This window comes from Ptiloglossa arizonensis, chromosome 3, assembly GCF_051014685.1.
Source record: "Ptiloglossa arizonensis isolate GNS036 chromosome 3, iyPtiAriz1_principal, whole genome shotgun sequence".
Classification (NCBI taxonomy): Eukaryota; Metazoa; Arthropoda; class Insecta; order Hymenoptera; family Colletidae; genus Ptiloglossa; species Ptiloglossa arizonensis.
In genome coordinates, this window is record NC_135050.1 from 28,391,129 (window position 1) to 28,407,062 (window position 15,934).

The window sequence follows — 15,934 nt, forward strand, 5'->3', positions numbered from 1 at the left end:
GCGGTTCCACTGGTGGATACTTCTCGAGAGACATATGTACTTTTAAGAAATGTAGAAAACTTTTCTATCGGACGTTCCGCGTCGCGGGAAAGAATTCTCGAATAACGAGATTTTTCTACTCCGGAGGATGTTGTACTCCGTTGAGCGATGGTCCACAGAGGAATCGAGGCGGTTCCATCAATGGATAGCTCGCGAAAAATAACGCGAGAAGAACACTGTTACGGAGAGGTAAGAATTGCCGTGCGGGTAACTGGTTCGTGGGCCGAGGCGTTCGAAAGAGGCCAGAACGGTCTCGGTAAAACGACGCTCGGCGGGAAAGTCCGAGTCGCGTGGCTCGCCGACGACCCGGCATGAAAGTGCAAGTGTAACTATTACAGGCGACGCAACCGGCCCGGTGCTCTTAAGTAATACGCAGAGACTGTTGCGCGCCTTGAGTAACGCGAAACATAGAGAGATGCAAGAAAAACACTGGCGAAAGGTGGAAAGGAGTGGGAAATGGTGTTGAGCAAAATGGTGGGGGTGTGGAACAGAGACGGATAGGAGTGCGAGAGTAGGCCGACGAGGGAAAGGAGCGAACTACACGCATGCCTCTCGTTGTTGACACTCGCAAGAAATTGCGGCCGCGTACCTCGCGGAGAAAAGTGGAGGACGTCGACGTGCTTTCCAGCCGTTTATCGTATCTTATCGACATCGATTCGATTATGTCACTGTTGTTTTTTTTTCTTCTTCTCTTCTGACGGTGAGTCGAACCCGGCAACCCCGTGGGTGGCTCGCGACGCGAGACTCGTTCCTTTTGTCTTCGAATGATTCGTGCGACGACCTCCGCAGTCGCTTCCGGTGACCGTGGCCACCTCCCGAACTACTCGTTTGTTAATTAAAAGCACGCGCTTTCGGCGCGTCGAGTCCTCGAGAGTTTGCGCTCGATTCTACCGGTCGTATCGGTAAACATTCGAAACGACGTCGACGCGACGGACGAGAGCAAACTAGTCGACGATTCGACGCGATTCTCTCGTTACGACCACGAGGACGCGATCCTGGTGGATCCACGATGACAATTTCTTTTCTTTTTTTTCCTTTTTTCTTTCTTCGCTTTTAATTTCGAGCACCGTTCTACCGGGAAATAAGATCGACACTTGGGCAGCGACTGGATCGCGTCACGCTCGATCGGACGTTGCAGCGATTTGTCCGAGTTCGAAAGAGAGTAGCAAACCTCTCGAGTAATTCGAGCAAATCGAGTAAAACTGAAAGTCAGTCAAGTAGGTCAAGTAAGTCGAGTCGATCGAGTAAGAATAAAAGATACGTTCGGTACCAAACCTACGACTACAGAGTCCGTCCACGCAACTCACCGTACCCCTTAACAACTCCGGGTTCTCGCGCGTGCAACGCACCGAGATACAACTCGAACCCGCGACGGGGGAAATTCTTATATAAATACAAATAAGATGCATATTTTGCGCCGAGTCGATGGAAGCTTGTCCGATCGTCCGGTCACGTTCGAATAAAATTCACCGGCCATGAGCTGGGTTAAGGGGAATAATATAGTGTCACGTGTAAGGAGAACGTGGACAGTCTCGGGTAAGTTTTGCTTTGTCGTTGGCCTTCGAAGGCCGAACGAAACGGCTCAACCGATACGATTCGGAATTCTTTCTAGGGGTCGACTTCTCGCCATCGAACAGTACTCGAACCACTTGAAAAGGCTCGCTTCTCAAAGGCGTTGCGCATCAAAGAGATCCACATCTTTAGTATACATCTTTAGTGTACATCTTTAGTGTACATCTTTAGTGTACTCTGCCTCCCCGAAAAACTCTCCTACCGCGCACGAGAACATCGCCTTCGATTCGAGATTGTTAAAAATTCGTATAAACATTGTTATCGTATTAGTACCAATAGCGCGGAATCAATCTCTCCGATTCGTTGGCCAAGCGTTAATGAAACGTAATTGTTTATTCCCTTCTTTTCCTTATTATGCTATCGTCTACGAGCAACGAGGCGATCTTACTTCGGATTACAAAACTCCCTCCTGTCCGCTTCGGTAATTGCAAATCGTTATGGCGCCGCGAGACAACCGTCGGAAAAGAAAAGAAAGTTTTTACGAAGAGAGAAATGCTACTTTGCGGAGCAACCGGAGAATTGTATTTTTTTTGCGTTTAATTTTCCAAACGATCACTTTATCGCCCGAATCGCTTTTCAAACGTCGAGAAATATTGCCAATGATTTTATCGTTGCTTCAAGAATCTTCGAGACGAGATCGTTCAATTTTGGAAGAACAATTTTACTCTTTAAATTGTAATCGTTCGTGGTCCATCCTGTACTTTGTACACGCACCGAAACAAAGATTTCCCAAAGTCACGAATCGAACTATCGTCGATAGAAGTACGAAGCAAGAGCCTTCATTTTGGTCGAGTTTCGAATATGTAAAGGTTCGCCGGAAACGTTAGTTACTTTTAAGGAGCCAACGACCGAGGATGCGGAAATATTAACTCGAAAGAAGGTTAACGAATCTTCGTTCGAGTTTCGGATACTCGGTTCGTCGTTACGAGTACCCTAACGCGGTTACTCGATTCTCCTTTGTATCGACGATCGGTTTTCTTCGATATTCCAGTTCCGAATAAACGTCCGCCCCATTCTTCCAACGACGTGACTTTGGAAACGCGTTATACCGCCGATACGTAACAAGCTACGATACGTGAAATCGTCGAAGTAGACTGTGTCGAGGTCAGAATAGCTTCTGTATTCAGAACGTTAATTAAATACGTAATTTTGTCGTACGCAGAAAGAAAAAGTACGATCCAAGCCATTGGCAGTGTCTCCGGATCCTTGCATCGCGCAACGAATGATCAAACACAAAACAGCCAGCTGATATCGCGCGATAAATCCTCGTATTTGCCAAATAAACATAATCACCCGGTTCGCGCGACATAAATCAATGGAGTTGCGTCGACGACGGATCGGTGCGTTTCTACGGGCGTGAAATGAAACGTTAATCGAATAATTCTCGGACATTGCGAAACGTTCGTACCCGACAGTTGTCCATCATCTTCGTTGGAAATCGAATCGCTGACATTTTCCAGCGGGTATCGCGATTCGCGGCAGGTACACTTACATTAACTGGGATTAGAAGTGCTGCCAACGATAGAGTTATGGATAAATATTGATGCTCGTGCAACGATATTTGCATCAAGACGAGTTAAAAAGTGCTGCCACCGATAGAGTTGCGAGTAAATATTGACGTTCGAAAGCTAATACCAAACGGATGCAACGATTTGCGCAAACGTACGAATTCTCGCGGGAAAAAAAGTGCAACCGACCGGACGTTTCGATCGAAACGATAGAAACGAACCATCGACGATATCAAGAATCCCTCCGTGTCGGGATAACGGAAAATTTGAAAATAATCCGACGGTGCAACCGAGCATGAAATATTTATTACGTAGAGGAATCGCGCGAAGGTCAAAAATAGTAATCGAACTGTCAATTATTATTCGTGATTGGCATTCGGTCGGGCAGTCCGTAGCACGTTTAATGATGCACGTTTAAGGCTGACCGAAACGACGAAGCCGAAGAAGAGATCGAAACGCCGTTTACAACGAATTCCCTACGCGACACATTGATTAATAATGTGTCGGAGCAGCGCGTAAACGTATAAATATTTTCCTTCCTCTGTATCTTCGTCTGTCCCATATTATTACAATTGTGCAATGTTTCAACCGAAAGAATATTATCGCGGGTACCGATCGAACGCGCGTCAAGTTTTATCGATTTTTCTTCTCGTTATTGTTTTATCTTGTTTTCCGAGTAACGAGCCTTATTTGTCTTTACGGTGTACCCAACATTTCGTACCGACACGACACTCGTCCAACTGTAAAACGCCTTGACGCACTCGTCGGTCAAGGGACCGCGTACGTGTTAAGAATACTATTAATAGTAGGAACTGTAAATATTATCAAACTTATCGAGAAGGTGTTCCAACATCGAGCCGTTCAGCCGTGAAATTATATACCGAATATTCCGAGAATCGGGTAACCGATGATCTAATCGAACGGTACCGCGTGGTGTACCGAAGAAAGTGTTTTACTCGGCTCGAACCGCGTGTGTTCGAATATTTCGAGTAGACGTGGACAGGTTTAATCGACGTGTGTTCGTAAAAGGTAGTAGCGACAAGTTGCACGACCGGATATGCCAGACGAAAGGGAACACACACGGAAGCTTCATTGTTTGCAACGCGCGTGCAGTTTACGTCTATAGTTGGCGTTGGGATCAAGTTCAATACGCACTCGCGAATATCAATCGAGTCAACACCTGAGATCCGTTTCGATAAAAATCGAACCTTCATGCGTGAATGTATCTCGTTGCAGCGAGTTCGCGAACAATTTGTCCACCGTTTGAAAATATAAGAGAAAAATGTGATACATCGAAACCGCAATAATTATACAAATTCGCAGTTTACGGTCGAAACCGAAGTTCGATCGTTGTTTTATTGCACGATACCCGACGTGTATTATTTATGAGTGCAACACGCGAAAAATGATATTCATTAAATGCAAGACACGTTTATCTTTTATGCCACGAAACGTTCTTAAATTACTGGCCGCTGGTGTAGATTCGAGATACCTGTACATAACATTATCCACTCGTACGGTTCGATGGTATTCCGTTAGGGTTCTCCGATGATACTTATACGCACCATTTTTCTTTCTCGTAACGATCGAGGATTCGAACTCGCGCGCGATAAGATCGGGAGACTTTTCATTTCTTCCACGAATCGACCGTGTTTGAAAACGCACCGTGCAATATTGGTCTCTATAGTTTTCTAGGATTTTCGATCCTGGAGAGCAAAATCTTTCGAAGAACCGAGTTTAACGGAGTCCACTTCGAAGCGAGATAATACATATTTCACGAGTGTCTAGCTCGCGTCTGCGTCCGCCAAGGCGCGACAGGGTTTTCTCGCTTTGGAATTGTTTACGAACAATTTCGGCGTTATCGTCACCGGTTGAAAAGAGAGAAACAGAGATAGAGAGAGAGATAGAGAGATCTCGCGGCGACGACGACGACGACAATCGAAATCCTCGGTGTGTCGCAAACCAATCGCGTCGTACCTATTCGGAGCACGTTCGATATCTCGTTACGTGACACATTTTTCGAATTTATGGAGTTTACGATCACCGAGACGACGCGAAACTGCCGATACGAACTCGTTTGTTTTGAGCGAACGCTCAGCGTTAACGCAAAGGAAACGTGACGCATAGGACAATATTGAAATTTCGACGATGAACGTGAATTTCGCTAGCACGGAATTTCGACAAGCGTAGAGATAAGTGCATGCCATCGTTCGGGAACGATTACACGGTACATCGTCGTCCAATCTCGAGAATTCGTTGCTCGATCGTACGAAACAACGCGACACTTTTTTTCGCGAGATAGACGAGCGAGCAACGCCTTGCATTTCGCGTACTTTCTAACTCGGGAAAAAGTTCTTCGCCCAAAGGCTTCTCCCATCCTGTAAATCCGCGATTGTATCCTAAGGAAGACCGCTTTCACTCTCGACGGCCATTTATAAACGATTATTATCGAGACGCGTTAAGAGTCACGGGACACCGCGAACGATGACCGAATTTATTTCACGTAGTACCGGTACCCTCGAACGTACCGTTTCTTATTCCGTAACAACCACGATCCAGACCGTTTATTTTTTCTTTTTTCTTTTTTTTTTTTTTGTACGTCGATTAATCGAAGTACACCGTGGTACGCGTTACACGTCGGGTCTCCGTACGCAATCGCGTCTGTAAAACGATTCGCGTTCGTTGCTCGCGTTTTACGCGCCGTATAAGTATGGAACGGATAACATTACACGCACGATTTACGTCGAACAATTAAAATCAATGCCTTTCCATTGTCTACGTTCGCAAGTCGTAACCGACTTTCCAAGTATAGCAAATTGATCGACTCCTATGGAGGACGATGAACATTCAAACATTCTAAATTCGAACGTTCAAAATTCAAACATTTAAAATTCGAACATTCAAAATTCAAACATTCAAAATTTAAACATTTAAAATCCAAATATTCAAATATTCAAAATTCAAACATTCAAAATTCAAACATTCGAAATTCAAACATTCAAAATTCAAACATTCAAAATTCAAACATTTAAAATTCAAACATTCAGAATTCAAACATTTAAAATTCAAACATTTAAAATTCAAACATTTAAAATTCAAATATTCAAACATTCAAAATTCAAACATTCAAACATTCAAACATTCAAAATTTAAACATTTAAAATTCAAATATTCAAAATTCAAACATTCAAAATTCAAACATTTAAAATTCAAACATTTAAAATTCAAACATTTAAAATTCAAATATTCAAATATTCAAAATTCAAACATTCAAAATTCAAACATTCGAAATTCAAACATTCAAAATTTAAACATTTAAAATTCAAATATTCAAATATTCAAAATTCAAACATTCAAAATTCAAACATTCGAAATTCAAACATTCAAAATTCAAACATTTAAAATTCAAATATTCAAATATTCAAAATTCAAACATTCAAAATTCAAACATTTAAAATTCAAATATTCAAATTGAAACATTCAAAATTCAAACATTCAAACATTCATTCATTCAAAATTTAAACATTTAAAATTCAAATATTCAAATATTCAAAATTCAAACATTCAAAATTCAAACATTTAAAATTCAAATATTCAAATATTCAAAATTCAAACATTCAAAATTCAAACATTCGAAATTCAAACATTCAAAATTCAAATATTCAAAATTTAAAATTCAAATTCAATATATCGATCTGTTTCCCGACGTTAGCTCGTCCAATCTCGATCGCTCGTGTTTGTTCTACTAGTACAATAACTTTAAGGATAGGTTGAAAAGCAATCCTCGGCTATATCTCGCGTGTGCAAATTATTTTCGTCGGACGATACGTGTACTCTGTACCCGCAGTAAAGATGTTTAACTATAATAACAATAATATTTTGAAACGCAGAATACTCGAAGAACTCACAGAAAGGTTATCACTCGTAGGAAGGTACGCGTTTTGGAATGAAAATTCGTAGAGTTCACAGAAAAGTTCAATTTCGAAACGTCGAATACTCGAAGACTAACACCGAGACGTACGTCTCGAAGAAACGATTATTTCGACAACCGCGCGCACAGGATGCACAGGAAGAACAATTAGGCTCGTCGAGCCGCGAGTCGTCTTCCTTTCTATTCGTGGAATTTCACAAAAAAGAGGAGAAAGACAGCACGAAACACTGATCGAATTTTGTTTTTCTTTTTTTTTTTCTTCCATGGGAATCAAAGCCCCGATGTCTATCGAGTCCCTTGCAGCCGCGGCAAGTGCAGGGAAAGTGCATAGCTGCATGAAGTTGCAAGTTCCCCGAGAGCCGCTGTAACGCGTTAATGGTACCGCACGACGGGATCTTGGTTCAAACGGAGGGGGGAATAGGCGGGAGAGAGAATCCTCTTATATAACGATCGCATTAAAGTCCTTTCTGAACGTCCATCAACAGTCACGGAACAAACACCAAATTGTTGCGAACAGTTGCATCGGTATTTCGCCCGTCGAACTTTCAAACGTGTACCAAACATGTAAAACACGTTGCTCGAACCTGGTTACAAGTGTCAGTAGTTGACACTCGAGAAAAAAAGAACGAAAATGATAGCCTCGAAGAAAAGAATCATTGGACAGGGACGATACCTGCAATCCTTTTTACACTACAGTACGCCAATGTTGAATCTTATTTTCTTTCGTATTCTGGCAAAAATTTGCATCCAGAACGTTCGATGCGTCTTTTATGGATCGTATGTAATTACTATTATAGATTTCAATATTGAAGAACGTTTAGATTCTCTCGAAGATTGATTCCTATATGGGAGCATTTAGAATATTTATAGAAGTAAACCAAGATGAAAATGTCCTTTCTGAGCGTCCATTAACAGTCACGGAACAAACATTAAATTGTTGCGAAGAGTTGCAACGAAACCAGGTTACAAGTACCAGTAGTTGACACTTGAGAAAAAAAGAACGAAAATGATAGCTTCGAAGAAAAGAATCATTCGACAGGGACGATACCTGCAATCTTTTTTACGCCACGCTACGTCAATGTTGAATATTATTTTCTTTTTTATTCTGGCGAAAATTTGCATTCAGAACGTTCGATGTATCTTTTATGGATCGGTGTAATTACTAGATTTCAATATTGGAGAAGGTTTCGATTCTCTTTAGGATCGATTTCTATATGGGGGCATTTAGGATATTTATAGAAGTAAACCAGGGTGAAAATGTCCTTTCTGTCCCTGAATTGAACTAAGATCGGTTCAAGTGCCAGGATTCGATGCAAGCGCATACTACTCGCGTCTGGTGAGTTTCAGCCTTGTAAAATGATAAAGGAACGGTTGGCACGTAGTTTTACAAATTATATGTGATCATTCCATAAGACCTACAAAAGATACATAAGGTTCTGTGACAATTTTCTCTTAAATGATCAATTAGCGGTATACTTATCTCATCATAATTAAGAGAATACCGGTTCCGTATAATTCAAGAGAATAGATCGAATACCTAGGATGCCAAGAATAACGCGTACATTTGGCGCAGTGTTATTCCTGCAATGTATACGCAACAATAATTAATACACTGTACCGATCGATTAAGAAAAACGAATACCGGCAATAACTTTATTACTTTTTTGTACCGTTTTTTTTCTTCTTTACGTTTCATGGAAATCGAGGTATTTACGCGCCGGAAATGTATAATTATTTCTACCAGTACGCGCGACATTTTTCAAGCCGTTAATACGTATTGTTTACAACACGGACGCGGTATAAAAAGCAATCGTATTGGTAGATTTCTTTAAATACGTAAAGAAGAAATGTAAGACGAGGTAAGAAAACTGGTAATGCAAGAAAACCGGATATTTAACGTCGCGTGCGAAGATCTACGGTGCGAACGTTTTCTGTCAACTTGTCTCGCGCATCTTCGTTGCACCTTGAAAAGAATGTTTTGCTTCCTTTGAGCGGTTCGGTGTATTGTTTTGATTGAACGTCTCTCCCGGGACGGTAATCAGTCAAATAGTATTTATCGCTAAGGACGGAGGCAATAAAACTGTCTTCCGTTGCGATATCGAGTGAACGGTTAATTGTTTCGTGTCCGATCAGAATTTTCATCCCGCGTATCATCGAGTGAGCGTCATCGACGAATAGGTCGGCGATCGATGCAACGATTCGTTTTGTTTCGGTTTCGATCGCCAGCTCGCGGTTAAAAAAATATCGAGGATCCGCGAGGGGAAGTTTGAAAAAATAATAGAGAAAGCAAAAACTCGTTTCGGTCCCTTTCAGAAAATTCGCGGCTGTGTCGCAACGTCCACTCACGTAACAGCCAGCCATAAATTAGCCCGCGTGTAGCGAAATACGTATTATCGGACGAAAATATCGATCTCCCGATAAATTTCGGTAATTACGCGTACGTCGGTGCGAAGAGTCTATAATTCCTCGTATTTAATGCCGCAATATATATTGCGCGGGCTTGTACGATCGAGGAATTCTAACGGTGTTCGCGAGCCATATATTTTTCTCGCACGATAGCAAACGTCGTACGCGCACATCGATCATTGGATCACTCTACAATGTAAGTTACAATTCGCGTAATTTTTCCGTACATTCGTCAATTTTCGTACAAGTTTGTACGTTCGTGGTAACGGTTTCGTAAACGCGACGCGTGGTATCCTGTTCGAATAATCGTCAACATAATCCGTACACAATTCTTTCGGTATTTATACAGAGATAGTTCTGTAGCTTGCTAGACGACCAATGGAGACGGCGATTGAGAACAGGGGTCAAAATATTTATATTATCGAGGAAAACGTTTAACCGTACTTGTATTATTGTATTGTCGTACGCTTCGTATTTGTATTGTTACTCCACGAATTTTATACCGTTCGAGAATTTCGAACTATGCAAACGCATCGGAACGTATTAAACTCGAATAGTATTTTTCTTCTCTCGCGTATTCGGTTTTATAATCCAACCGCTCTCCCGATGGACTATTTGGAGAATTGTCTCCTGTGATACGAGGAGAGAAATTGTTTACTTTTATTACGACTGGCTCTTGGTATCGAGCGTTTGGAAAACTGTCGCGTTGAGTATTTATTCGCGTTCGCGAAACGAATTCAACGAGCACGGATGTTGTTTCTCGGAGAAATTTGAGAGAAATTTCCGAATGAAAACGAAACGGGCCGCGATTAATTTCCATTCGATTTTCGTTCGTACAGGTGAGTTCCATCGCGCGGCGATATTTCGATCGACGCGACAATAACTCGGAACGAAACATCCGTCGTGTTCCAGGAACGATTGGAAATTCACTGGAAATCGCGAAACTTGAAAACTTCCGTATCGTATCCGAGTATTCAAGGTCCCGAACGGCCGAGAGGTTGTCGGTTTAATTCGTTGCTCGATTTGGTATTCGAAAGCGGAGAATAATTCCAAACACGATGTCAATCGTCAGGGAAATATGCATTATTAACGATACATCGTTCGATATGTACAACGGATTAATAACCGCTGAAAATTGAATTATACCGGGACACGATTGATGTCGGCGTCAATTAATGAAATATGTAACAATTCCGTAACGCGGACCGGAAATCGGGTGTCAAGGTCGTTGAATCGCGAATACTCCTCGCCGATCGGATAATTATATTTATGTACAATAGGAATTTGGTAGTCTAAACGAACGACGAATCGCATTAAAACGTTACGACGATTTTTTTATCCCCTTCGTGAGGAGGGTACTTTCTCGTTTACATCGTCGTTTGGAGAAATACGTAATTCTTCCAAAGTAAACGCGAGTTAAAAAATTAAATCGATGTACACTTCGACCGACGAACATGAAAAATAATACACGCCGACGAAAACAGTGCGTATAATTTTGAAGCAATATTCTCAGCGATCCCCGTATGTAAATTATGGAAGTGGCGTACTATCGTCGATTAGCGTATTGTCGTTGAATTTTCATCGTAGCGTATCGATTAATATGGAATTATCCGTCCTTTGATATTCCGATACTGACATTTCCCAATCGCTAAATTTATGTAAAATAACGAGCTAAGAAGCACAGGTGTCCAACCTCGGAACAAAGGTCTATAGACTTCCGTCAAATTCATGAATTTTTAATTAAATTTGCATTGGAGATTTTTAAATGTATGTCACTTTTAGAAAAAGCAACGACAAAATATTTGATCTCTTCGACCCGTCAAAATAAAAAGATCCACCTCGATGCGAAGTTTCTTCCGTGATTAATCCTGAATTATTTTGCAAGCGAACTACGATCAACGATTTCGAATCGAAGAGCCTTGCGTTTCTATTTTTTACGATAGTTCTTGAAGAGTGCCCACACATCTCACGACCGAAACATCGATTAATAAACAATCGTTCGTTGCGCAGTGCTTTCTCGTAAGAATCCACTTCGGAGATGGATCAGGGATAAATAATATAAAAAAAAAAAAAGGTTCGTGCAACCGTACGTTCCGTTCGACCTTATTTCCAATTTCTACCCGACATTCGATGATTCTCAACCGCGAAATGGGCCAGTATAATCGCTTACTAGAATTGTCAAATGAAACTTGTTTGTCCGCATTGCTCGATAAACTTGGATACCTTGCGACCTTGTTCGTTACTCTACTCAAACGAATCGCACTACTCGAATTCGATAACGAAATTCCACTCGGAGTACTTTCACTGAACGTGAATATCTGTACAACCTTGGTGCGCAAAAACGACTGCAATTCGACAACAAACCGAAATCGAGCCCACGACAAAAACTTTGATCTCTGTTCTCGCGGTACTAAGAGGACTCACGTGTTACGACACACACCCCGTGTACAAGATTGTGTATTTTGGTTGCACGAGCCGGAAGCGAAAACGATATATTTGAATATTTCGCAACTGTAACAATACGAGTAAAAGAAATAATCCTTTCCCGCCATCCTCGAGGGAATTCTTTCTTCCGAACGATCGTCGGTAAACACACGCAAAGTGTTTCTTTTCTGGTCGCGGGCCGAACGTGGGCCCCGTTTGTTTGTCTTCCAACTCGGTTAATAGATACAAATCTTGCCCCGTCTCGATAAGATTGTTAATCGCTGATAAGCCCGGGTCCCGTAACAATTAAAGCGTGGACTGGCGAGATATTGAAAGTGACACCTTCGATTATACAGACCTTGACTCGACAGGCCTTCGGTTCGGTAATACTTGATTCGACGTTCCGATCGAAACTCGATCGGGAAATTAAGTATACCCCGCTCGTCTGGCGCGCGCAAGCATCGTTTCTCACCGGAACGGGGCGAGTAAATATTACTTTACGGAAGATAGCCAAGGTAGAACGACACGAGGAAACGATACAACGCGTTCGTTAAATCTCCGAGCGGCGCGGTGAATGGAAAAAAAAAATGAAAAAAAAAGAAGAAGAAGAAAAAAAACTCATTTCGCGTATGCTAATCGCGAGCGAGCCTTGACATTTCCGGATCTTCGTAAAATTTTTGCGGAAGTTGCGTGGGTTCCCGGCCGTATCAGACACCGCCAAGGACACCGTGTTTCGAGGATCGAATCGGCAATTAGACCAAGGATCCAAGATTTGCCTCTTCCGGCTCTCGATTCAAGGAATAACCGATCAACGACAACGATTAATATGCGCTCCGAATCGTGCACGGAATCGAAGGAATACATAAAGTCTTCCTTTGTTGTTCGAAGCGTTATTATTCCATCGTTCGAGAGGAAGTGTCGGAGTTTCGTCGACCCCGTCTCAGTGTCTTCGATCTTTCGGAGAACGAAAACAATTCATTTCGTACTGTTATTAAATGTTGCGGTAAATCAACGAGCGTACAAACGACACTTATCTCTCGACAATGACGAACGATTCGCGAGAGATTCACCGTACGAACGGAGATCGATGGACGTTGAATAAAAATTCGAACGTGATTTTATGCAGGTCGAGGGAAATTTTATTTATTATTTCTTGTCTCTGTTCCAGCTCGATTCGGGAACCTCGATACCACATCAATATTGAAACGAAGTCATCGATCGATTAGTAATCTACTTCCGTGCGGTTCAAGTCGTCCTCAAGGTGTGAAATAAACGAAACGGAGAATAATGCACCGAACATGCATAATCGAATTAACGTCTATAATATATTCCTGATCGATGCAGTACCTATCTGTGCGTTGAATATACGATTATTCGGTTTTTTCTTTTTTACGGTTACCGACTTATCGAGTTTGTTGTGTGGAAAAAGACTGACCTCTGATTCAAATGGGATTATCGTCGAAAGTGTTTAAAGTCAGGGGAGAAAGCTTGTTGTTTCAGATATTTAATAATCGTGTTACTAGCGCACGAAATACATACGTGGAACTACCGTCGCGAACTCGTCTTTCAAACTACATTGTTCCGGTTCAAACTTCGTTTCAAAGATACGTTGTTCCTTTGGATAGGAAATCGATACAATTCTAAACATTTCTACGTGTTCGAGCGACGATTAATGAAACATTTATGTGTGCAGTTTAACCTTCGATGCAAAGTCCGTGAGAAAAACTAACAAAATGTTTCTAAGGACGAGAGAATTTTTCAAGTTTCACATTTAATAGATTGCTCGATAAGTTTCGTCGTTCGACAAGAAACGGAACTATTAGATTCGTCGTTTTATTTTTCCAAAGATGATAGTACTGTTTCTTTCGATGCAAAGTCCGTGAGAAAAAGTAGCAAAATGTTTCTAAGAACGAGAGGATTTTTCATATTTCAGGATTAATAGATTGCTCGATAAGTTTCGTCGTTCGATAAGAAACGTAGCTATTAGATTCGTCGTTTTATTTTTCCAAAGATGATAGTACTGTTTCTTTCGATGCAAAGTCCGTGAGAAAAAATAGCAAAATGTTTCTAAGAACGAGAGGATTTTTCATATTTCAGATTTAATAGATTGCTCGCTAAGTTTCGTCGTTCGACAAGAAACGTAACTATTAGATTCGTCGTTTTATTTTTCGAAAGACGTAACTACCTTTCGATGAACACGCGCGAAGTTTCGCGCAGATGCGTCGACTCGTTCGTATATTTACAGTCGTTCGAGCTCGAAGTATCGCGGTACTTTTTTACAACGAAAACGACGAAACTTATCGAACAAACTGGTATGTTCCACCCGTACGTAGTCGTAGAATTTTCGTATCGCTTTCCCGGTACCGCGTAAATACGTAAGACGCCAGGAGAGCGCGTTAAGGACGAGATCTCGCGGCGTAAGAATTTCACCGATCGAACGAGGAAAATGGGGACGACGATTCCCGGAAACGCGCGAAACTTTTGTTTCGAAACTTGCACCGTAACGACGATAGGGAGAACGCGGGGATTTATCGTGATCGCGAAACCAACGAGAAAACTCGAAATCGGGTACCGAAGACTCGCGAAATGAAAACTTTCGGCCTTCGAAACCCATTTCGACGACAACGAACACCGTCCACCGATTTCGAACACGCCCCTCGAACGAGCGCGTGGCGAACGAGTCGAACGTGAATCGAACTCGAATCGAGAGTGCTCGCACGGTCGATGATTCACGGAGGCTTTTTACGCGTTCGTGGCTCACGAATCGCGTTACGACTTCACCGTGTTACGGTCCAGGTGAAAACACGCGAACCGTGGTCAACCACGTTGTTCCGAAAACGATGGATCTCGAGCTTTCGAGTTAAATTCGATACAACGGTGCAAAACCGATCGGGAGCGTTCGACTCTAAATTTTTAACGTACCTCGTTTACCGATTCCCTCGCGAAATAGATGGATAGACAACCTATAGCAATTATTGCACGGATCTCGATCATTCGGTGCAACTTGGACAAAATCGATCCGCTCGAGAGTATTCGTCACGATTAGGCATCGGAGCCACATTTTCGCTAAAACGACGAATGCCGAGCTCTCGAGCCAAATTCGAGAAAATAATGTCGACGGAAAATCTGAAAGTGTGTCTCTTGTACGATCGATCGACCTACAACGCGTTACGGTTACAGTTCCAAGTCCTTCTTAGAATACATCCGAGCTTTCGATCCAATTTCAAGAAAATCGTGTTAATCCGCACCGGAGTGTCCGACACGGAGTCTCGCGGCACGTATTTCACCGAAGATCGACGGACGTGCGTAAAACGTGTCGAAATGATGTGTACGGTTTCGCGTCTTCCTTCGAACACGAATCTCGAGTCGACTTTGATAAAATCGTGTCGAACCGCTCGGTGATATCTAAAGATACGGCCCGTTGTAAGATCGATATAACTGTAACGTGCCGTAATTATGACGATATCAATGACGATTCCAAGTTCGTTGAGAATACTCTTAAACAACTTGGAACTGTTACGGATCGTACGTTTATAGTTCGAGTTACAAAATATCGATCGTACATCGGAATTATTCAACGTCCTCTGTACCGTGCTCGTTTAAGGAAAACGAAATCGCAAGAACGGAATGCACTCGATTGCAAACGACTCGAACGATTCCGGTCAACTTGTTCCCCGGATCTACGACCTCGCTTGGAAACTCAGTTTCAGCGGTTCGATGTAGTTCAGCGTGCGGAATGTATAGAATATGAAAGCGTTTTATCGATTCGTCTCGGATACGACCGGTTGGATTCGCCGGGAAGGCTCTCGCCTCGACGAAAGGGTTAGGGGACGCCCTCGAATCCTGTTTCTCGAAAGGAGCGGTCGGTTGGTTCCCGATGGATTAAAATCTTTCGTCCTCGATGTACGTCTACCGCGATAACGATCGTTTACTCGTCGAGTTTGTTTCGCGCTTCGAGTATCGGACGCTTAAAACGCGCGCGAAAGTCAACGAGTAGACATCCGTGAGACATCGTTTCATTGAGCGAGCAGGAGCGCGCGCATCGAGGCCCAGG

At 42.4% G+C, this 15,934-nt stretch overlaps 1 protein-coding gene across 5 annotated transcripts in view; it reads right to left on the minus strand.

The window, feature by feature from the left end:
- LOC143144674 (very long chain fatty acid elongase AAEL008004) overlaps positions 1-15,934 on the minus strand; it is a 67,898-nt gene that overhangs the window by 28,621 nt on the left and 23,343 nt on the right. The window lies entirely within an intron of this gene.